Source organism: Petaurus breviceps, unplaced genomic scaffold, assembly GCF_028583685.1.
Source record: "Petaurus breviceps papuanus isolate PSGF00001 unplaced genomic scaffold, PetGlider_PUasm1.0 90804, whole genome shotgun sequence".
Taxonomy (NCBI): Eukaryota; Metazoa; Chordata; class Mammalia; order Diprotodontia; family Petauridae; genus Petaurus; species Petaurus breviceps.
Window position 1 is genome coordinate 8,310,071 of NW_027187348.1, and position 23,022 is coordinate 8,333,092.

The following is a 23,022-nucleotide window of genomic DNA, read 5'->3' on the forward strand; positions in this document are numbered from 1 at the left end:
CTTTGCCTCCAAGAAACCCTGAGTTCTTTAGTGGCTTAGCTTAGCTTAGGTACTACCCCCCACAGGAAACCTCTCCTGATTGCCCCAATTACTAGTCCCCTCCAAAATTTCTTTGTATTTATATTTTACATTCAATATTCTGTGTACATGCTGTTTTCCCACAATAGAATGCGAACTCCTTAAAGGCAGGGACTGTTTTTGGTCTTTGTACTCCTAGCACCTGGCACAATGCCTGACACTTATTAGATACTTAATAATAAATGCTTCTTTCTGTTGTCTTGTATAGAAACATTATTGGACGTGATGCGAAGGAATCTTTTGGTTTGAATCATGTGAAGGCAGACAACCAGCCTATGTGTTCCATTCTATCAGACTATGGTCCTTCTACTGTTTAAAGGCCAGCTTATATTTTACATGTTGTATAAAGCCTTTTTATCCAAAGAAGAATGTGGCCCTATACAAAATTTGTCCTGTATTTGCTACTAGGGGCAAGTAGGTGGTACAGTGGATAGAGAACTGGGCTTGGAATCAGGAAGACTCATTGTCATGAGTTCAAATGTCTCAGACATTTACTAACTGTATGGCCCTGGGCAGGTCACTTAAGACAATTTACCTCAGTTTTCTCATCTTTCTTTTTTTCTTTTTTCTTTTTTGCTTTTTTGATGGGGGAAGGCAGGGCAATTAGGGCTAAGTGACTTGCCAAGGTCACACGGCTACTTTTTTTGTGTTAAGTGTTTGAGGTCAGATTTGAACTCAGGTCCTCCTTACTCTAGGGCTGGTACTCTATTCACCGTGCCACCTAGCCACCCTAGTTTTCTCATCTTTAAAATGAGCTGGAGAAGGGAATGGTAAATCACTCCAGTATCTTTGCCAAGAAAACTCCAAATGGGGTCACCAAGAGTTGAATATGATTGAAACAACTAAAGAAGCAACAGACAAAATTTACTACTAAGCCCTTCAAAAGTGACTTCTCTTCCATGTGCATGAAGCGTGTGTGTGTTCATGTAAATGTTTGTAGAGGCTTGATGTTATTTGTAATTTAGTACTAGTATATTTATGTATATATGTGTAGCTCTTAGGGGCAGCTATGTAGCAAAGTGGATACAGTACTAGACCTGGAGTCACAAAGACTTATCTTTCAGGCTTCAGACATTGTCTCAGACACTAGCTGTATGACCCTGGATAAGTCACTTAACCATATTTGCCTCAGTTTCCTCATCTGTAAAAGAAGCTGGAGAAGGAAATGGCAAACCACTCCAGTATCTTTGCCAAGAAAACCCCATGGGGTTATGAAGAGTTGGACATGACTGAAAAACATCTGAACAAAATAATTCTCTGTGTGTATGTGCTTATTGACATTTTGACTATTTGACTTTCTTATCTCCCCCTTTTATACTTTAAGTGCTAACTAGCTCATGACCTTGGGCAAGGCACTTCCTCTGTCTTGGTTTTATTTTTTTTTTTATTTTTCTGCAGAATGAGGGGAATCAGATTAGATTAGATCCCTAAGGACCCTCACAGCCCTGATAGACCATGTAATTATAGGAGATATAATTACAAAACAGTGAGACATGCCTCTTTTAATAAATACTTTATAACTTGTACAACCAATGCATTCCACAATTCCAAGTAATCACTATTGGATGATATACATTTATTCAAATGCTGCTTATCTTTCTCTAAACATTTTTTTGCAACTTTTCTTTGGCATTTGTCTGTAGAATCATCTTCAAAGCTTCACAAAAATCAGTCTCATTATTATAGTTATGCTTCATATTTAACCAAAATTATAGCATGACCTGGCTGGACAACTAACCTTATTTTTTATACTTGGCTCTGAATGTCTTTGGGTTGTTTCCAAAAATTAAATCCACCTTCCAAGGATGACGATGAGGATACCATTGAGGATACTGAAAATAATAAGAGTATGGTTTCTGAAGGTAATTCTAGCAGAATTCCAAAAAATGTTTCCAAACAATGGCAGTACTGTTTAACTAATTATATAGCCTCACTAGGGGACTACTTGGAAAGGACAGTGTTCATTCAGATATACAAGTTATATTTACAGAAGATTAGTTATATCGCTTTATAATTAAAATTTGTATACTATCTATTCTTGTAAATTCCTATAGCTTACTTTGGTGCCATAAGCAAAATAAAGACTAAAAAATATTTGTGAATAATAAGGATGAACAGAACACAAAGTATGTAAAAAAATATCCCTCTGCCTCCTTGTAAATGAATAACATACCTAATGAAAGTTGGTTGATCATAAATCTCTGATTTTCTTTTTCTGTGCAACTAAATTGTTCAGATTTTGGACTATTTCAAGAAGTTAAATAAATGAGTACTTATGTTTTATAAAAAAATGACTAATTGCTGAATGACTTAGAAAATCTTGCTACCTTAGGAGGAAGTTAGGCAATATAGTGCTACAAGAGACCTTGGAAATTCATGTCACCCTTATATCCAGGAAGGACCTCAACTAATGATCTAAGAAAGAAAGTTATTTATCCAATTTTGGAACAAAATCTGTGGAAGAGATTCTACAATTGACCTTGGCAATGTATTCTGATGTTTTAAAGTTGCTTATTGTTAGGCAATTCTTTGTAGTGCTTAACATAAGTCTTTCCTGATGCAGTTTAAGCACATCCTCTCTCTTTTTGTTGGGAATATTGTATCAGGCACAAAATACTAGAAACACCACTATGAATCTATTTCTATAAATCTATCTATACTTATTTTCACAAATGTTTATATATTTCTTTTGCCAAGCTACATTTCAGACTTTTGGACCAAACAGATGAAAGATGAAAGATGTCAATATTTACTATAAATAGATAATAATTAAGAGAACTCTTAGCTGCCCTTGATGAATTCAATTCATTGGGCCCATATATTCATTTTGATAGTGATTTTTGAAAGTATCATGGAAAACAGGAAAAATACTATATGATTGTTGTTATTGTTCAGTTTATCAGTCATATCCTATTCTTCATGTCCCTGTGGACCATACTGTCCATGGGGTTTTCTTGGTGAGGATACTGGAGTGGTTTGCCATTTCCTTCTCTAGTGGATTAAGGCAAGCAGGAATTAAGTGACTTGCCCAGGGTCACATAGCTATTAAGTGTCTGAGGCTAGATTTGAACTTAAGTCTTCCTGACTCCAGACCCACTGAGCCACCTAACTTCCTCACTGTATGATTAGAGAAGGGCAAATATTCTGATTTTTTAAAGGCAGGAAATGGAATCTATTAATTATGGACTATTTACTTTAATTTCTGGGGAAATTCTAGAATATATTCTTTTTTTTTTAAAGCAATTGGGGTTAAGTAACTTGCTCAAGGTTACACAGCCAGTTATTTCTGGGTGTGGTGCTGAGTATCTGAGCCCAGATTTGATCCAGGTCATCCTGACACTGGAGCTGGTGCTCTTACTCGCTGAGCCACCTGGCCACCCCTAAGCAATTGGGGTTAAGTAACTTGCTCAAGGTTACACGGCCAGGTGTTTCTGGGTGGGTGCTAAGTGTCTGAGCCCGGGATTCGATCTCCAGGTCTTCTCAACACTGGAGCTGGTGCTCTTACTTGCTGTGCTACCTGGCCGCCCCTCTAGAATATATTCTTAAAGAAATGGCTAGTGGCATCTAAAAAATGAAATGATAATAACATAGAACTAGCCCAAGTTCACCAAGAACGGGTCAAGCCAGAATCACCTTATTTCATTTTTTTGAATATTACTAAAATGATAGAATGGATGAATGCTGTAGATACAGCTCAGTTTTCATCTAGTATTTAATAAAGTATCTCATGCTCTTTGTGTGGGAAAACTGGAGAGATGTGGTCTAAACATGAATACAGTACAACTAAATGGATTTGAAACCAGTTGAATGGCTGGACTCAAAGAGTAGTTATACATTCCTTTATTTCAACTGGGAAGAAAATCTTCTCAGGGATCTGTGCTTTGCCCTCTGCTCATTATAATTTTTTATTAATGACTTGCTTCATTTATACAATGACCCATTGTAATACAATGACTTGTATAACGGCAGACAGAATTCTTGTCCAATTTGCTGATGAAACTAAGGTAACATGAATAACTAATATGCTGGATGGCATAGTTAAGATGCAAAAATATATCTTGATAGCCTACAATGTTTGGGCGAAACCTAACTATAAAATTGATAGGATTAAAGGCAGTTGCGTTAGAGTAACAGATCATAGGATCATAGAGTTGGGAGGGACCTCATGGGCTATTTAGTAAAATGCCCCATTTTACAGGTGAGGAAAAGGAGACCCATGGAGGTTAAATGACTTGCTCAAGATAATGCAGGTAGTAAATGTCAGAGGAGAGTGATGGACCTAGGTCTTCTGATTGCAAAGCTTAGTGTTCTTTCTATTGCATTATTTTCCACTTGGCTTCAGGAAATTGACTTTATAAGTAAAATATGGGAGAGGCGTAATTGAACAGCAATTTGGCTAAAAAAAAAAGCCTGGGGTTTTTAGTGAACTGCAAGTTTAACATTATTCAACATAACAATAGACAGCTAAGAAAGTGAATCTAACCTTGAGCTACATGATGCAATATATCTTCCAAGGTGATAGCTTTGCTTTGTTTACCTGGTCAAGGGCCAGTTAGGTGGCACAGTGGATAGAGTGCCATGCCTGGAGTCAGGAAGACTCATCTTTCTGAATTCACATCTGGTTTCAGACACGTTCTAGCTGTGTGACCCTGGGCAAGTCACTTAACCTTGTTTGCCTCATCTATAAAATGTGCCGGGAAAGGAAATGGAAAGCCACTCCAGTATCTTTTCCAAGAAAACCCCAAATGGGATCATGAAGAACTCTTCATGATATTTACAGATGAGTAAAAGGACATGACTGAAAAATGACTGAACAAGAAAATACCTGATTAGATAACATCTGGATATTGTGATCAGTTCTAGCTTATTGATAAATTAGAAAATGGACAAAGGTCATCAGAATAGGGAGAGATTTGAGACCATGACATATAAAGATCAGTTGAAGAAACTGGCTATGTTTAGACTACATAGGAGAAGATTCGGAGAGGACATTATAGCCATCTTTAAAATGTTGAAACATTATTATGTAGAAGTGGGATTATACTTTTTTTGTTTGGCATTAGAAAGCAGAACTAGGCACATGGATGAAAGTTCCCCAATAAGGGAAATTCTGACTTGATGCCAGGAACAATTTCCTTTCAGTTGCTGTTATTGCAAAGCAGAATGAGCTACTTCTGGAGACATTGGTTTCCTCAAGGAAAGACCAGATGACCACTTGTTATGTGTCTTGTAGGAGCTCTTTATGTCAGGGTTATAAGTTAGTATAGATGGCCACTGAGGTCTCTTCCTACTCTGAAATTCTGTTTCTTTGTTCTTTCTTATCTGTTCTTCTCCAGACTAAATAATGATGAACTCTTTCACTTTTTTTCTCATCTGCACTAATCCCAAGCCTTAAGCTATTTTTATTGTTCTTTTTATACTCTGTCAATTCTGTACATCTTCAGTTAAAGGACCCCAAACTGGGTATAGTATTAAAAAAAATAAGCAAACCCTGACCAGTGCAGAAGCTAGTGGAAGATTATGTTATGGTTTCCATATGTCATGTTCCTGATTCTCCTTTGAAGTGTTGCTCTGTTGTTTTTTAATGACAAAAATATTATAGTATATTTACAGGATCAGATTTTAAAGCTGGAAGGAACCTTAGAGATTATCTAGACCCACCCCTCGATGTTACCAGTGAGGAGGGGAAGTGGCTTGCCTAAGGTTCCAAACATAGCAAGAAGCAAAGCTAGGATTCCAAACCAGACCCTCAGACTCCAGATCTAATGCTCTTTCTATTCCACCACATTGTCGATATTATTGACCTGCTGCAAAGCTGCCTATCCCTGTACCCTGTTTTATGTAGTTTACTTTTATTTTCCAATACAGTTTTATCCTGTTTACTTGTACCCTCTTCTCTTAATTTTCAGAGTAGCTTTTAATTGACATTTTTTTTCTTCCAGGAGCTTCTCAGTGTCATTGGCATAGTTTTGGAACATTTTATCTGGCCCATCATCCAAATAAATAATTAAAACTATTCCTTCTGAATCTCCAGTTTATGAGTAGTCTTTTATAAATTTTCAAAGAACTTCTTTTGGAAGGTTTTCTGGACACTGCAATGCACTACCCCCTTTCGTTTTCTCTCCTATTCAGGGCTTCCACTCATACAGTTTTGGATTAAGAAGGGGTCTCAGTTGCCATTTTGTCCAACACCTTGTGGAACAAGAATGTCCTCTCCACCATACTTAACAAATGGTCATCCAATCTTTGCTTGAAGACCTTGGGTGAAGAGGAGCCCAATACCTCCTGAGGCAACTCATTTTACCCTTTGAGGTAGCTCTAATTATTAGGACATTTTTCCTTACATGAAATACAAATTTTTCTCTTTGTAACTTACACATATAACTTTTGTAGTTCTGTACTATGGGTCCAAGGAGAATGCATCTAATCCCTTTTCCATCTGACAACACTTGTCCGCAAATAATATGCTTCTACATGTGTGAACCCTTTCCAAATGCAAAACTGTAGGGGCACAGTTCTCAGTGGTAACACAGTATCAGAGCTGTGTTTTATAAAACTACATGGAGATTTACCTTTTGGTTTATGACACTGATATTGTAGTGCTGGAGAGGCCTGGTGCTCTCTAGGTCACTTAAAAAATAGGTGCCATATTCACTTTTGAATTCTTAATCTAATTAAATATGCTACATGCACACATGATATCAATGACTTTCATTAGCAGTCATCAGCAGCCATGGGAGTAGATTCAGGATGGTGCTTCTAGTATTTTTGTGGCTGAGAGGAAAGATGCCATCATGGATTCACAAGGCATCAACACTATCGCATGGTAGTCTTGGTACCCTTTGATTACCTATTACAGACTGTCAAAACAGTCTGATCTGGCAAATCAAGAACAACTTTTCACTTCAAGGCTTAAATATACTTTGCTTCTCCAGTTGCTATGGAGATGGTCATATGAAAGCAGCCTTGTATTTGGTTAGGGATAGGAGGTTTTGGTGTTTTCAGTATGGATTTTGTTCTCTTTTCCTTTTTTCCCATAGTCCTGCCATTGTCATCACTTCTGAAAGCAATGGTTTACTTTATATATAGATTAATTTTAGTCTGCAGTAGAGTACTCCATTCAAGAATATGGCCTCCATATGTGGTACTGAAAAGGGTGTAGGAAAATAAATGGGAACTACAGAAATAAATGAAATAATGTAATAACTTATTTATATAGCACCTTATAGTTTATAAAACACTTTTCTCAAGTCACTATAGGACCTAGATAGGTTTATCATCCATATTGTATAGAAGATACAATAGAGGCTTTGAGAGGTTGAATAATTTGCCTGCATCCACATGACTATAAACCTATTTTAGTAGCTAGTAGGTACTTGAACAGCACTTTCTTTTTTTTTAATTCAATTTTTAATTTATTAATTTGTTTGTTTCCTTTTAGTTTACAGGATTCAATTCCACAATTCCTTGAATTTCACATTTTGTCCCCCTCCTTCCCCTCCCTCCCCCCATGGCGTCTTATAATCAAGTATAGGATCTGTAAATACTTTCACATTATACAATGGTCAGGTTATAAGGATGGATTATATCAGCTGGAATGAAAAATGGTAAAGAGGACATAAAATCAAATAAGAGAACGAAAAAGATCAGGTATTTTGCTTCCACCTGGATATAAATTTAGTTCTTTCTAGTTCTTTCTCTGAATGCACGTTTTTCTCTCCATCATGCGTCTTTTGGGATTGACTTATATCCCTGCATTGTTGAGAAGAGTCCAGTGTTTTGTTGAACAGCACTTTCTTGATCCCAAACTCTGTACCCTTTTCATTATGTCATAATGTTTTGAAATGATAATTTTGTGATGAAGGTGGGTTTTTAATCAATTTAGTGGATTTAACAGTCATGAAGGATAATTAGTTGTTTGATGACTAATAAGTACAAATTGCTGCAGGCTTGGTGACTGTCATAAATACCTCTACCACCTTAGAATAGTGAGACACTAATAACAGGAAAAAGCAGGGAGCATTGGAAACTAAAGTACCAGCTAATTTGATAGGATTGATTTTAGGTTCAAATGGGATAATATACATAAAGCTTATTATAAACTTCAAAGAATTATATAACTGATAGTTATAATAATTATTTTCATTAGTCTAATCTTACCCAATTAGAAATTCTGAGTTAGCTGGGCCAGTCATGAATTTGCATTTCTCTTTCTTTATGGAAAGTGTCCCATTGACTGGGGATATCTCATTAACTAGCTGGAGCAAATTGATTAAACTAAATCCTGCTTTACACCATACATTTCCTTGAACACTACCCCCTACTAATAAAGAAGTTCATTTTCATGTAAAAACTGAGTGATTGACCCCTGTCCCCATCCTTTCTACCCCTGTACCCAATGGAGGTTTCTTAGGATATCTGTATTAAGCCAAGGGATCATTAGAAAGATGCTCACTCCTTACCTTTCACCAATTCTGACATATGATGGAAACCCTGCAATATCCAAAGCTTATATTATCTTCTTTGCTTTCTGGTCATTTTAATTGAATTTGAACTTTAGTAGACTCTCAGACATTCTTAGAGAATAGTAGCAGCAACATTAAAACTTAAATAATAAAGTATAAAACCAGAACAACAAGCTAAGATTTCCTTTGTCTCTTTAAGAAACAAATCAAATCATCAAGGTGCTGAGCCAAGGGATTGTTTTAATGGTCTGTAAATGCAGTGATGAGCCTAATATTCCTTGACTTCCTCATTTTTCCCTTGGGGTTTAGATGCTTTCTTGTGTTCAGTTTTAAAGGCAAGTATATGGGAGGAGATTTAGTGCTCATGATAGCTAACAACAGACTGTATAAATATGATGAGCCAGCCTCTTCTATCCCAGGAATATCCCCTATGCTCCTTCCTAGAGTTTATGATATGCTCTAATGTCAAGGAGATCACACCTGAAGAGCTGTAAAGAAACCATTTATTTGGTAGTGATCTGGCCTAGAAAAAATCTAGTGATTTTTTCTTTGGGTGGAGGGATAATTTAGGACTCAAAAATCCTTGGAGAAATGGAGAAAGATGTTACAATATGAAAGGGTTCAATATTCATCCTAGATCAGTAAGGTACATATAGTAAAACTGCCCGAACGAGGAGGATATTACAAAGTGGCTGCCTGAATCCTATGGCTCTCCCTTCTTCTCACACTCTAGGAGAGGTGTAGTGGGTTTACCATGGAGGTCCACCTGGAACTTGTCTGTTACATTGAAACTTTCATGGTCCACATTTTCTTCTGCTTATCACTGCTGCTGGAAAAGGGCTCAAGGGCCACAATAAATTAGGGTCAACAGATAAGGGTTCTTAAATTCCAGTATTTTCAGAGCTGGACTGGGCCACAGAACAGGGTCAGAGATTCAGATTACTTTAGGTACCAGAATACTAGACACCATATGACAATTTTTACCTACAGGGAGCTTATGGTCAAGCCTAGGGAAAAAAAATTTACACATAAAAATCATAGATGCCTTGATTTAGAAGATATCTTCTTGTAATATCTGCAACATGCTTGATGGCCATCTGGCTTCTTACTCTTAATAATAATGATGATGATGATGGTTAATGCTTTAACATTTGCAACACACTTTACATATGCTATTTCATTTAGTCCTCTCAATAACTCTTTGAGATAGGTGTATTTTTGTTTTTGTTTTTTTGGAGGGCAGTTGGGGTTAAGTGACTTGCCCGAGGTCACACGGCTAGTTTTTGTGTTAAGTGTGTGAGGTTGGATTTGAACTCAGGTCCTCCTGACTCCAGGGCCAGTGCGCCACCTAGCTGCCCCAGGATAGGTGTATTATTATCCCCATTTTTACAGATGAGGAAACTGAGGCTGACAAAGATCAAGTGACTTTCCCAGGGTCACACAAGTAGTTAAGTATCTAATCCAGAATTTGAACATAGGCCATCCAGATTCCAAGTCCACATTCTATCCACTGTGACTTTTAGCTCCCTTTGTAAACACATAAAGGGAACATACTTGAATGAGCAGGGAGTACATGTGAAGGGGCACACATACAGGAAATATATGTGGTTTAAACACATATAATGAAGCCACACATACAGGAACATGTGTGGGTAGGGCACATTTGTGACTGGTAACTCATACCTCTTATTCTATAAAGCAACCAATTTTGGTGCCCTCATTGTATAGCTCTCTGCTGCCCTCTGGTGGTCACTGCATCTCAGCCTTCCATGGGGCATCATGTCATCTGTTGGGAGCCTCCATTGGTTCCTAGCAGCAGTGTTTCCTGAAGTACATTCTGCCATAGTATGTTGGGACCTAGCACAAGCTGCTAGTAAACCCCTCTCAGGAAATGGAGGGTTAATAAGGAGGCAATGACAACCAATCCAGCTAGGTAACTAATGAAAGCCAGGAGAAACCCTAAGGTTAAGATTAAATCCAATCTGGCTATATCTTCTTTTGTTGCTGGCTCAAAGTCCCTGGTCCCAGCCAACTATCTGACTTGAACTTAGAAATTTTTTTTTAACTTCCATCAAATCCCTAATTGTAAGTCTGTATTCCCTCAAACCAGTGCAAAGATGCCACCTAAAAATGATTTAAGTGAGGTATGTGAAGCTGAGACTATAACCTTTTCTTAGTTCCCATAATGATCCTGTTTGCCATGAAAATATGGGAAAAGAAAAAAAAGAGCTAAGCCAAGTTTCTGCCCTACAGTGTTTGTTCTACATTACTGCATCTATTGTACATACCTGCCAGCAACAAGGTTGCTATTGCTTATTTAACATTCCTGTCAGTGACAAAACTGAAGGATTTTCCTATTTAGATAAAATATATTATTTCTAAAAAAAGTAAGATTTAGATAAGCATCTATTATGTACCTACTATGTGATAATTAAAACCATGGAAATGGATGAGATCAAGACAGAATGTAGAAAGAGATGAGAAGAGATACAGTGACAGAGCCTTGAAGTACATCTAATATTAAGTGACGAAAGGAGAGTGAAGAGCCAGTGATGTATGAGTAATTGTACAGGTAGAGACAATAATGTAGGAACAGTGTTATAGTAGCTAAGGGAAGAGAGAGTATTCAGAAACAAGGGATGACCAACAATGTCAAGTGAGGGCTAAAGAAGTTAGGAATGGAAAAATAAAATCACAGAATCCTAGTCTGGGGACTGGAAAGGAAATCAGGGATAATTCTAGTCTAATCCCTTAATTTTATAAGTAAAGAAACCAAGTCCTACAGAGCTTAAGTGATTTGCCCAACACTTCTTACATAAGCTGAAGTTGAATATTGAGATCTGAACCTATAATCTCTAACTCCAAATCCAGAACTCTTTTCACAACATTGTGCTGAATCCTCCTTGTCATCAGAACTAGATGAACCTCAAGGTCCGTTCTAGACTTAAATTCCATGATCTCTTGGTTTGGTGAATAAGGAGGTCATTGATAACCTTAGAAAGGTTGGTTTGAGTAGTGTGGCAAAGATGAAAATCATACTGCAAGGGGTTGAGGAATGAATGGTTGTTGACAGAGTATAGGCAGAGGCAGAGAGTATAGACTATTCTATCCAAATATTTTTCATAGGAGAGAAAAACAATAAGGAAATAGCTTGAAGGAAATTCAGAATAAATGAGATTTATATTTTTATGATAGAGGATACCTGAACTTGTTTGTAGGAAGTGTTCCAACAATCAGGGAGGCAGAAGAGTTGAGTGGTAGGAACAGGGAAGAAGAAGCTACCAATATCTCCTAACAACGATCTCAATTTCTTTCATGTTCTGTGGTAGCCTGTAGGAAGCATATAAATGCAGGGAGTTTTAAGGTCTCCTGTGTCTCTTAACTAGTTTTTATACTGTGACCAAGGGCTGAGTCTTTTGATAGAAAGGAAAGCAAGGGAAACAGATGAGAAATGAATGGTTTTCCTTCTGTATCTGTATTTATGTCCCTTATTGTTTGGATTACTGAGAGAGTCTTCTGTATTAGCCTGTATGGAAAGCTATTTGAGGTCTTTGGCACAGAATATAGCAAAAGTCTAGGTGATTATGATCCTATAGAGAGACATTGTCACATGTACTCTTTTTTTTGCCTGTAATCATTTATTTATTTTTACTATAATACTTTAGTTTTTTCCAATTACATGTCAAAATGATTTTTAAATGTTTTTAAAAAAAGTTTTGAGTTCCAAATTCTATCCCTCTCTCCTTCCCCCCTCCCATCCCCGAGATTATAAGCAATCTGATATAGTTTATGCATGTGAAATCATGTAAAACATTTTTGTATTAGTCATTTTGTACAAGAAGACTTATATAGAAAGGAAGAAAGGAAGGAAGAAAGAGAAAATAACATGCTTAAATTTGTATAAAAATAGTATCAGTTCTTTCTCTAGAGGTGGATAGTATGCTTCATCATTAGTACTTTGAAATTGTCTTGGAACATTGTATTGCTGAGAATAGCTAAGTCATTCACATTTCTTTACTGTACAATATTGCTCTTACTGCATACAGTGTTCTCCTTATTCTTCTCACTTTGCTTTGTATCTATTCATTTAAGTCTTTCCAAGTTTTTCTGAAATCATCCTGCTTATCATTTCTTATAGCACAATAATATTTCATCACAATTATATACCACAGCATGTATAGCCATTCCACAATTGATGGGCATCCTCTCAATTTCCAATTCTTAACCATTACAAAATAGGTGCTATTCTTGTACAGTTAGGTACTTCCCTGCTATCCTTTTTATGTCTTTGGGATATAGACCTAGCAGTAGTATAGCTGGATCAAAGGGTGTGCACTGTTTTATAGCCCTTTGGGCATAGTTTCAGATTGCTCTCCAGAATGGTTGAATTGGTTCACAGTTCCACCAAGAGTGCGTTAGTGTCCCAGTTTTCCCATATTCCCTCCAACATTTGTAGTTTTCCTTTTTTTGTCATATTAGCCAATCTTATAGGTTTGAGGTGGTAGGTCAGAGTTGTTTTCCTTTGAGTTTCTCTAATGAATAGTGATTTAGAGCATTTTTCTTATGACTATAGATAGCTTTGATTTCTTTATCTGAAAACTGCCTATTTATATCCTTTGATCATTTATCAAATGGGGAATGACATGTATTTTATAAATATAAAATTATATAATTTATAAATATAAAAGTTCTCTATATATTTGAGAAATGAGGCCTTTATTAGAGATCCTTGTTATAAAGATTCCTCCCCTCAGTTTTCTGCTTTCCTTTTAATTTTGGTTGCACTGGTTTTGTTTGTGCAAAAACTTCTTAATTTTATATAATCAAAATTCTCTATTTTAGGAACAGTAGTATAGTAAAATACAATTCAAGAAATATTAAGGAGCTACTATATGCAAAGCACTATGCTGGACACTGAGGATACAAAGGCAAAAAAAAAAAAAAGACAGTCCCTGAAGTGCAAGAACTTACATTTTACTAAGGATGATGCATGTACGTAAATAACTGTGTTACGAAGTTGAATGTGATTGGGACAAAAGAGAGAGAAATACAATGTGCTCTAGGAAAATATGACAACAGAGAAAATACTTTAATCTGGGGATAGGGAAGTGGAGGGATCAGAGAAGGCCTCATGGGGGACATGATGCCTATCTGAGCTTTGAGTATTTCAATAGGCAGAGATCAGGAAAGAGTATATTCCAGGAATAAGGGATGCCCTGGGGGAGTGCAAGTGGGAGAATGTATCCAATAGGTTCATTTGGATGGAATATAGGTTCAAGGAGGAAATGTAATCATATCCTTGGTCTTAGCAAGCAAGTCTTTATCCCCTAAATCTCAAAAGGACAAATGATTCAAAGATTGAGGAAAGTACAGTGTAGAAATAGCTGAACATTGTGTTGAGAGTGGGTAGGAAAGGGAAGGAGGCCAGAATGGGATTGACAGATTGGGAAAAGAATAAATGACCTCAGGACCTTCAGTATAAGGAGGCTAAAGAAATTATTTGGGAGGAGTTATTGAGTAGGTAGGAAAGGTAAGACAGTACATTGTAATCTTATTTATACTTGAATGATTTCCACAAGGCAATGTTCATACCAAATTTTGTAAACTTATTTCCTCATTAGAATTCACAGCTGTAACACATAGTTTCATTTCTCCCTGTGTTTCCATTAATTAAGTGCTCAATTGGAATTAACTTCTCATAAGTCTTCTGGATTTCTATAGGCAAATATATACATACATACATATGCATATACACACACACATATTTCTCTTGCTGGCAGAATAAATGGAAATAGGACTTAGCAATGAAATTACTTGCCTGAGAAAGAAGCCTGTTCATTTTGAATCATAGACATTATCAGTTTATCTTTATTTGTATCTTTATTTGTATTTTAGAAGTAAAATGTGATAGAGTAAACAGTAGCACCCAGCATGGAGTGATAGTGTTTTGTTTTCTCCTCTTAAATTGTATTCCACTCCCACAAGAAAAACCAGGCAGGAGAATGTGTCAGAAGAAAGGCAATTTAGGAATTGTACTTAATCTCATTTTTCAGTTTAATGTTTCTGTTCTTTCATCACAAAGATCAGCTGCATTTTATTTTTTTTCCATTTCCTTAGAATAACATCCCCTTTTAGTCAACATGCTTAACATACTTCTCAATGATGTTCTAGCACAATAAATTTTCGTATCTCATGTGTGTACATATGGTAGAAATTTCTTTGAGTTCAAGTCATGTGGGGGAGGAATATTGTGGTTGCTTTGTTAATGCGGTGTTTGTGTTGGAGTGGTTAGGGCCCTGTGCTTTAACTCACAGTACGAGGCGTAATGAGATGGCTTTGATGGTAGTCATAGACTAGTGGGATGGTCACAGTTTCACACTTCAAAGCTGAGCATATGGGGTGAATACTGGTTAGCTTTGTACTCGATGGGAATGGTTGGGGGGCCATACTTAACATCTCTGTTTAGTGAAGACATTGAAAAAGTAATGCTTTATCTCTTGAAAAATTTTGACATTCAAAGAGAGAACTTTTCCTCTTGCCCCCCCACATTGCATGCTATGTAATTTCCCAAAGATTAAAAAGTATTGCTATATTCTTAATATTTTTTAATGTATGGTCTCCAAATTTTCAAAGTTTGAAACTGATTAAAGTTTTAACTGTTACATTGCTTAAACTATTTTCTAGTATTACTCTTTTTTTTGAAGTATTGAAGCAAAATGGAATGAAAGCTTAGTTTAGGATTAAGAATAACAGATGCTTAAATTGCGCTTTAAGGTTTGCAAATGCTCTACATGTGTTATAGCTTTTGATCCTTACAACAACTGGGTAAGGTAAGTTTTATAGATATTTTTACAAATGATGGAATTGAGGCTGAGATTTGTTCTAGTTCATATAACTAGTAAGTATCTGAGGTATGACTGAAATTCAGATCTTCTGAACTATTAATTCAGTCTTTTATTTATTATATCATGCTCCTCTTTGGGTATATGGATGATTGTATGCGTGGTCTATTGTATTAAAAAAATCTAAACAAGAAAAACACATGCAGATTGTTTTTTTTTTTTGCATTCCTATGATCAAATATAAGTTTCATACTACAGTTAACTGATAGATATTAGAATGTGTCCACATGGCCAACGAACTGGCTAGCAGGCCTCTCAGCAATGTAACAAACTCTTCCTTTCTTTTGCATTCTTTTTGTTCATTTTTCAAGTGAAAATCTGTATTTGTAGAATTTTGAAGTATGCATATGTGATAGTAATGGAATGTGGAGATTCCCCTGTATTGGGCTTGGTTTTCAAATTGATTGTATTAAAACCCAGAGCTTGTTAATCCCACCTGTGGGATGGACTTTTTGATGTGAAAAGAAAGTCCTGACTGGGAGGAGCTGGTGACGTAGATTTGGAGAGACACTAGAGAGAGGCGGAAGTTCTTTTTTGGAAGCTGCACCTCGTGGAGAGAGACTAAGAGAATTGCTGGTGGCCGCTTTGAATTGCCCTGGACTTTTGAGACCTGCCCCCTGAGCTGCCAAGGACTGAGGAGACATGGCTGTTTTGCTGGTACTTTGTCTGTCTGTTTTGATGTTATTTTGCCAGATTTGTCCACTGGTGAAAGACTGTCCTGTTGAACAAGTCCTGGAACCTGGCATTTGGTTAAGAAGGCCTGAGACTGTCCTGCAGACAGAGAGTGAATACTGTCCACTGGTGAGGGACAGTACTGAGAGTGAATACTGTCCACTGGTGAGGGACAGTACTGTTGTTGCAGGGGTCTGGAGACTGTCCGGCAGACAGAATGAATACTGTCCACTGGTGAAGGACAGTGCTGTTGTTGCAGGGGTCTGGGAGCCTTTCTGTTGGTTCAGAAGCCCTGAAGAAGGATTTTCTTGTTGTATGTTTACAGAAATCCTGGGAGAGGGCTTTGCTAATGTGTTCAGGGGTTCTAGGTCTGTTCTACAGACAGAGGATAAATTCATGAAGGGACTGGCAATGTATCTTATGGCCTTGCTAAGCCTTGTCTCCCCAGGAACTAAGATTGCTGAGAACTTGCCTCGTGTGTCAAGATGAAGAAAAGACCTCCATTTGGGTATTAAGTGCTGTGTTTAAACTTGATGTAACTCTGGGGTAGATTCAATTGTGATCCAGGGGTGGGGAACTTTTGACCTTTTTGTGTTCTATGGTTGAGCAAATGAATGTATTTTACTTATGTTTGGAAACTAATCTCCATTTGAGAAGAGGGGCTTTGTGGTGGACTTAATTAAGGTATAGCCTAGGGGTGGAGAAGTATTTAGAACAGAGACTTTGTAATTGATTGAATGATTGGAAGGTCCTGGGATGGGGTAGTACTTGGAGATTATTTAATCATACTTAGTAAATACTGTATTTTGAATGATGTCATGTTTTGATCTTCTCTGTTCTGGGTTTGTTACTGAATAAAATAGAGAGCACCTATGCTGGTATTTTGAACCTGGGAAGTTGCCTTCTTTTGGCATTACATTACAGCATACTAGACTTGTGTTTAATTGTCCTTATGACAAAGGAAGTAGCAATAGTAAGAACCCAATTTGATAGAAAGGAGGAAGAGAGCAACAGAGGTAAGGGGTGTGTATGTATGTGTGTGCATGTGCGTATCTCTGTGTATGTCTGTGTGTGCTTGTGCACATTTTAAAAAGTTTTATTGATGAATTTTGTTCTTTACATTCATATTACTTTCTGATCTGTCCGTCTTCTATAGGATCTTCCCCTATATCAAAATAGTTAAGAAAAACAAACTATTATAAGAAAAGAATCTAATGTCATATGTAACTTCCCCAACTTGTAGTCAAGAATAAGAGGGATAAAGGATGTTTCATCATCAGTCCTCTAGAACCATGATTAGTTATTGCATTTCATCTGAATTCTGATGTCTTTTTGTGTTTTCTTCATTTACATTATTATGGATACTGTACAGATTGTTCTCTTCATTCTACTTTCTTGATTCTGCATTAATTCATACAAATATTACTCTGTTCCTCTGAATTATATTTGTAGTTTCTGATAGCACAATATTCTATAACATTCATATACCACTATTTATGCAGCTATTTCATTTTCAAAGAACACTAACATTTTTTTTTGCTACCACAAAAAGTGTGGCTACAAATATGTTGTTGTATGTATGTATTTCCTCCCTGGGCTGCTCTTAGAATTTTCATTAACAGATTATCACCTGGGGATAACTGTCCTAGGTTCGAGGTTCTTTTTGGATCTGTGCTCCTAAAATTATAGATTATGATAATCCTTCTCCCCCAAATGGTGTGTTTACCCTTTGATAGATAGCCAAAAGATAAAGTGAACTCAAACAAAAGCATTTATTGAAATGGTACAACCAGGAGTTTTTAACCTGGGGTCCATGGACCCTCATGGAAGTCCATGGAGAGATCTCAAGAGGTCTGTGAATTTTTTTTAATATTTTGATGACTGCATTTTATCTAATTGGTTTCCTTTATAATTCTATTTATTTTATATTTTACGCACTTAAAATTATTCTGAAAAGGGGTCCATAGGCTTCATCAGATTGTCAGAGGGATTCATGATACAATGAATAAATAATTTTAAAAACAAACAAATATTAAGTGCTTAACATGTGCAAAATACTGTACTAAGAGCTAGGGATATAACTAGAAAAGTAAGACAACCCCTACTCTGGAGGAGCTCACATTATAGTAGGGAAGACAACACATATGAAAAGTTTCAGCCATAAGTCAGATGGAATGGTCCATGGTCCTTAGAGAAAAGCAGTGAAGATGACAGTGCCTCTTCTTTAATGTTATTTTCACTGATAAAATGTCAATTTCAGTTGTTAAATAGTTTGACAGTGCCAAGGTCTTTGGTGATAAGAACTTTCTTTTCTGAAACTTCAGTAGCTGTAGCCATAGCTCTTCAGTTATGGAGCATTTCATTTCCTGAACAGGGTCTCCATTCCAGGTACAGTGCCCTCCATTCATCCAGCCAACTCAAATATGCCTCACAACTGGCACTAAAATCTCCTTTTTCTGCTAAAAGCCTGGATTCAGGGATCACACTATCCAAGAATTCTAAATCTTTCCTCCTCTATGTGCAGGGGGTCCATACAAGTGTGTCGCTGCATTCTCTAAGGGAAGACGTGAAGGATGAACTCATAGCTGACTCTTTTAAAAGATCATCAGAAATGTTGCTTGTTTTTAATCACAATCTGTCTCCCATCAGTTATATTCATCTGATAGTGAATTCCCTGTAATTCCATCAAGTTAATCAAGGAAGTTTTTCATTTTGATCAGCAAACAGGAATAGCCCACATTCTGGTAAGTTTTTTTTTCTGGTCATTTAGGAAACTCCTGTCACAGTCTATTGTCAGAGTGTTTAGGAAAAGTCGTGAATATCTCCTTTACACATAGAACTGCTGCATATTTTTTTTCAGACTAGTGTGAAAAAATTCTATTAAAGCACAGACTAAGAATGAATTAGATCTCAATAAACAAGATCAGGCAACATTTTATACAGAACAAAAGCATAAAGGCACTTTGTAATGTGGGAATATTTTAGGACTTCTGGTAGGAAGTTTAGTTTTTGCCTTTAAAAGCACCAGGCTATGCTATCCTATAGCCAAGAGATTTTTGACCATTTCTCTGTCATGGACTCCTTTGGCAATCTGGTGAAACTTATGGACTTGTTTTCAGAAGAATATTTTTAAATACATAAAATAAAATGCATAAGATGTAAAGGAAAACAATTATTATGAAATAATTATCAAAATATATTTTTTAAAAGTTAATGGACTCTTAAAAACCTCTACTTTAGAACAAGATTCAGATTGAGTCTTGGCCTTCCTAATATTTCAGGTCTGGTACCTTTATTGTTTGTTTTAAAAAATGTGGTACATTTCTTTCTTTGAGTGTGAGGTAAAAGGGGTAGAAAATCTTGATTTTTGCCTAACATGAAGAGGATAGAACAGTTTCTTTCAGCATCATCAAAGATCTGGTAAAGAAGGCTAGAGACAGCTCTTGGGAACCACAGATACTTTCAGGATGCCAGAGGAAACAGGATTTGTTTTGCCTCTTCCCAGGGGAAAAGGGATGAGCAATCTATGGTTGAAGTTGCCTTTTGGCTACACACATTGGCCAGCACAGGGCTGTTAAACAGAGCTGAACTTAACATTTTATGTTCTTTGTGCTGCCACAGTATCATTCCAATGGTTTAAGAAAAAAAAGTAAAAGTTTCATCTTGTTCCTGCCAGCAGCTCTAAATATTTCTGAGAGAAAACAAAAACAGAAAGGAAAAGTATGGTATTAAGTGATGCTACAGACACAAAATGCACATTAGTGCAAGGCAGGCACATATAATCAATTAAGCTGATTTTTAAACACAATCCTTATGTACTACTTTTTATTACTATAAATTCTTTATAAAACACTACATTGCAACCACAATCATGTCTGGTATACATTTGTAGAAAAACACTTGTGATAACAATATCAAGCTGAAACTGTTACACAAACAAGCCTTTCATTTCATACTAGTCTCTTCTTTTGAAAAGGAGAAATTGCCAAGCTCATTACATAAATATCTAAAGTTGAAACAGAATAACATCATAAAATAAATGAGTATGAGTGGATAAAGAAAAATCATTTTGAGGGGAGCGACAGACAGCCAGTTGGCTATATGGGATATGTTCTTCAAAGTCTTGGGCAATGCAAGCAAACTCTCAGCCTAGTAAAAATGTAGTTGGAGAGAGAAAGATGCTGTGCAGTCTTGACAATAATGGGGATATGTGAGTGTAGAATCATAGGATTATAGATTGAGAGTTAAGATGGATCTAAGAAACTCCTTATTTTACAGATGAGCAGGTTGAGGCCCAGGAAGGGAAGATTAAATGATTTTCCTAACATCACGCTTATCTACTATATATCAAAGGCAGAATTTGAACCTAGTCCTCAGAATCTAGTAAATGCTTTTTCTATTGTAACAAATGTGCTGTATGTGGAGAAAAAAGAAAAAAGTAATGATTAACTTTATAACAATTTAGGTGGCTGTAGAGGTTTGCCCTTTTTCTTGCTTCCTATTTATATGAGGATATGTTCCTTTTTTTTTTTTTAAAGCAATCGGGGTTAAGTAACTTGCTCAAGGTCTGCTGAGCACATGAAAGGCTGTAGCATCTTTGAATGGCTGCAGCTGAAGAACAGGAACTGAGGGTGCCTCCTTCAAAAGATTAGATGGCCTTGGCCTTCTCTCTTGGTGGTTCTCTGCTCTCTGTTTAACTTCTTTGCTAGTGAGAAGTAATGCTATATGGGAAGAGTCCTTCGGCCCTATCTCTTTCAAGCTGATTTATAGGCCCCTGAAAATTCTTAGTCTTGGTGTTTGCTCTTTATGTGAAAGAGAATTATCTGGAGACTCCAACCTCATGAGTTTCAAAAGTTCAGGAGATAAAGTCTTCAGATGTCTAAGAGTATAAGAGTCTGGAATTCTAGGTCTGGAGTCCATATGCCTCATTGATGCTCATTTTTTTTTTTAAAGCAATCGGGGTTAAGTAACTTGCTCAAGGTTACACAGCCAGTTATTTCTGGGTGTAGTGCTGAGTATCTGAGCCCAGATTTGATCCAGGTCATCCCGACACCGGAGCTGGTGCTCTTACTTGCTGAGCTACCTGGCCGCCCCTAAGCAATGGGGGTTAAGTAATTTGCTCAAGGTTACACGGCCAGGTGTTTCTGGGTGGGTGCTAAGTGTCTGAGCCCGGGATTCGATCTCCAAGTCATCCTGACACTGGAGCCAGTGCTCTTACTCGCTGTGCTACCTGGCTGCCCCTATGTTCCTTCTTTTGAACAAGATGGATTGATTTATCAGATACTTGAACCCTCCTCATAATATGGACCGAATCTGGTACCTTGTAATATACCTGTTTGCCTCAGTTTCCTCATCTGTAAAATAAACTGGAGAAGAAAATTGCAAACCACTCCAGTATCCTTGCCATGAAAACCCCAAAATCATGAAGAATCATGTGTAACTGAAACAACTGAATAACAGTAACACCATACAGTGACTTTGGGGCAATGAGATGTGAATCATTTTTCCTGGGAGAGTTGACCAAGTAAGACTAAAGTGAAAAAAATCTATTAAATGGCTACTTCTTTAGGATGCACCATACACTAGTGATAATATTGGGCCCAATTTTTGTTTTGTTAATACTCTTTTAATTTTATCAGCAGAGTTTGATCCCATTCACCACAGCAGCTTTTCCAAATCTTGTTATTCCTCCTGAAACGTCTCATGGATTCCTTTCTGCCACCGTTTTGTAGCTGAGAATCTTGCCTTATATTTCACTGAAAAAATCAAAACCATTCGTTAAGAACTCACTCTTCTTCTATCCTCCTCCTCTCAAATCACTCAGGTGCCTTTACCCACTGGATAATCACATAGAAGAATCCTATAATTTCTGATGGAATATTGCAGACGCTGCTTTTCCAAAAAGTACTGAAACTAAACTTCATTTAGGGAAACTGTGGAGTACAGTGAATAGAGCACTGGGCTGGGAGTCAGTAAAAGCTGAATTTAAATCTGGCCTCAGATAGTGTGAGCTGTAAAATTGGGATAATACTGTACCTCACTGGTTATTGTGAGGATGAAATGAAATAATAATTGTAAAATACTTAGTCTAGTGCCTGGCATATAGTAAGTACTATATAAATATTATTATTACTATTATTATTTTGCAAGTCATCTCTCCTAATTAGACTTTGAGCTCCTTGAAGGCAGGGACTGTGTTTGCCTTTATATTTCCAGGGCTTAGAATAGTACTTGGCATATTGTAAGTGCTTAATAAGTGTTTATTGTCTCAGAGGCAAAAACTGGAGAAGTATTTAAAGAATTAACATTTATCCCCAAATTCCTGTTCTCTGAAAGTGTTCAAAGCAACCTGCTTTGAAAAGTTTAGCTCCACTCAATCTTTTAATTTTATGTGACCAACTATAATAAAATATATATATGTTTATACACACACACACACATATATATACATATATATATCAGAGAAGACTGTAGTCACTGGTTAATTATAGGAAGATTGGATGAAATATTTACTACAAATAATGATAAAATTTAAAGCTGGAAGGAGCCTAAAGAGATCATTCAGTACAACCCCTTATTTAAAAGTAATGAATGTCCAAGTTCGAAAATATAAATTCTTTGACCTGCTTTTCTCTGTTTATACCACATTAAAGATGATCGATTAATCCATGGCCATATTGTTCACATTGATTATAGATGATTAATAAATCATCTTTAATATGTTATCAACAGGAATGGAGACTGCAGGGAGAAAAGTGATATAGATAACCTAACTCATTTCCTAGCTTCCAGTGTCTCCCTGATTCAACCCATCCTTCATCTATGCAAAATGATATTCCTAAAGCACAAATATGACTATCTTGTTCCCCTCCTGACAAAAGTTCACAGGGCTGCCTCTTGCCTCT

The 23,022-nt window shown here is 36.7% G+C and overlaps 1 protein-coding gene and 1 long non-coding RNA gene across 10 annotated transcripts in view; both read left to right on the plus strand.

Moving 5' to 3' along the window:
- Positions 1-23,022, plus strand: part of FTCDNL1 (formiminotransferase cyclodeaminase N-terminal like) — a 139,838-nt gene that overhangs the window by 95,231 nt on the left and 21,585 nt on the right. The gene's annotated exons all lie outside the window — the stretch shown is intronic.
- Positions 15,798-17,005, plus strand: LOC138147711 (uncharacterized). The gene is made up of 2 exons (XR_011164868.1): positions 15,798-16,113; positions 16,486-17,005. It is a non-coding gene; the product is annotated as an uncharacterized lncRNA (long non-coding RNA).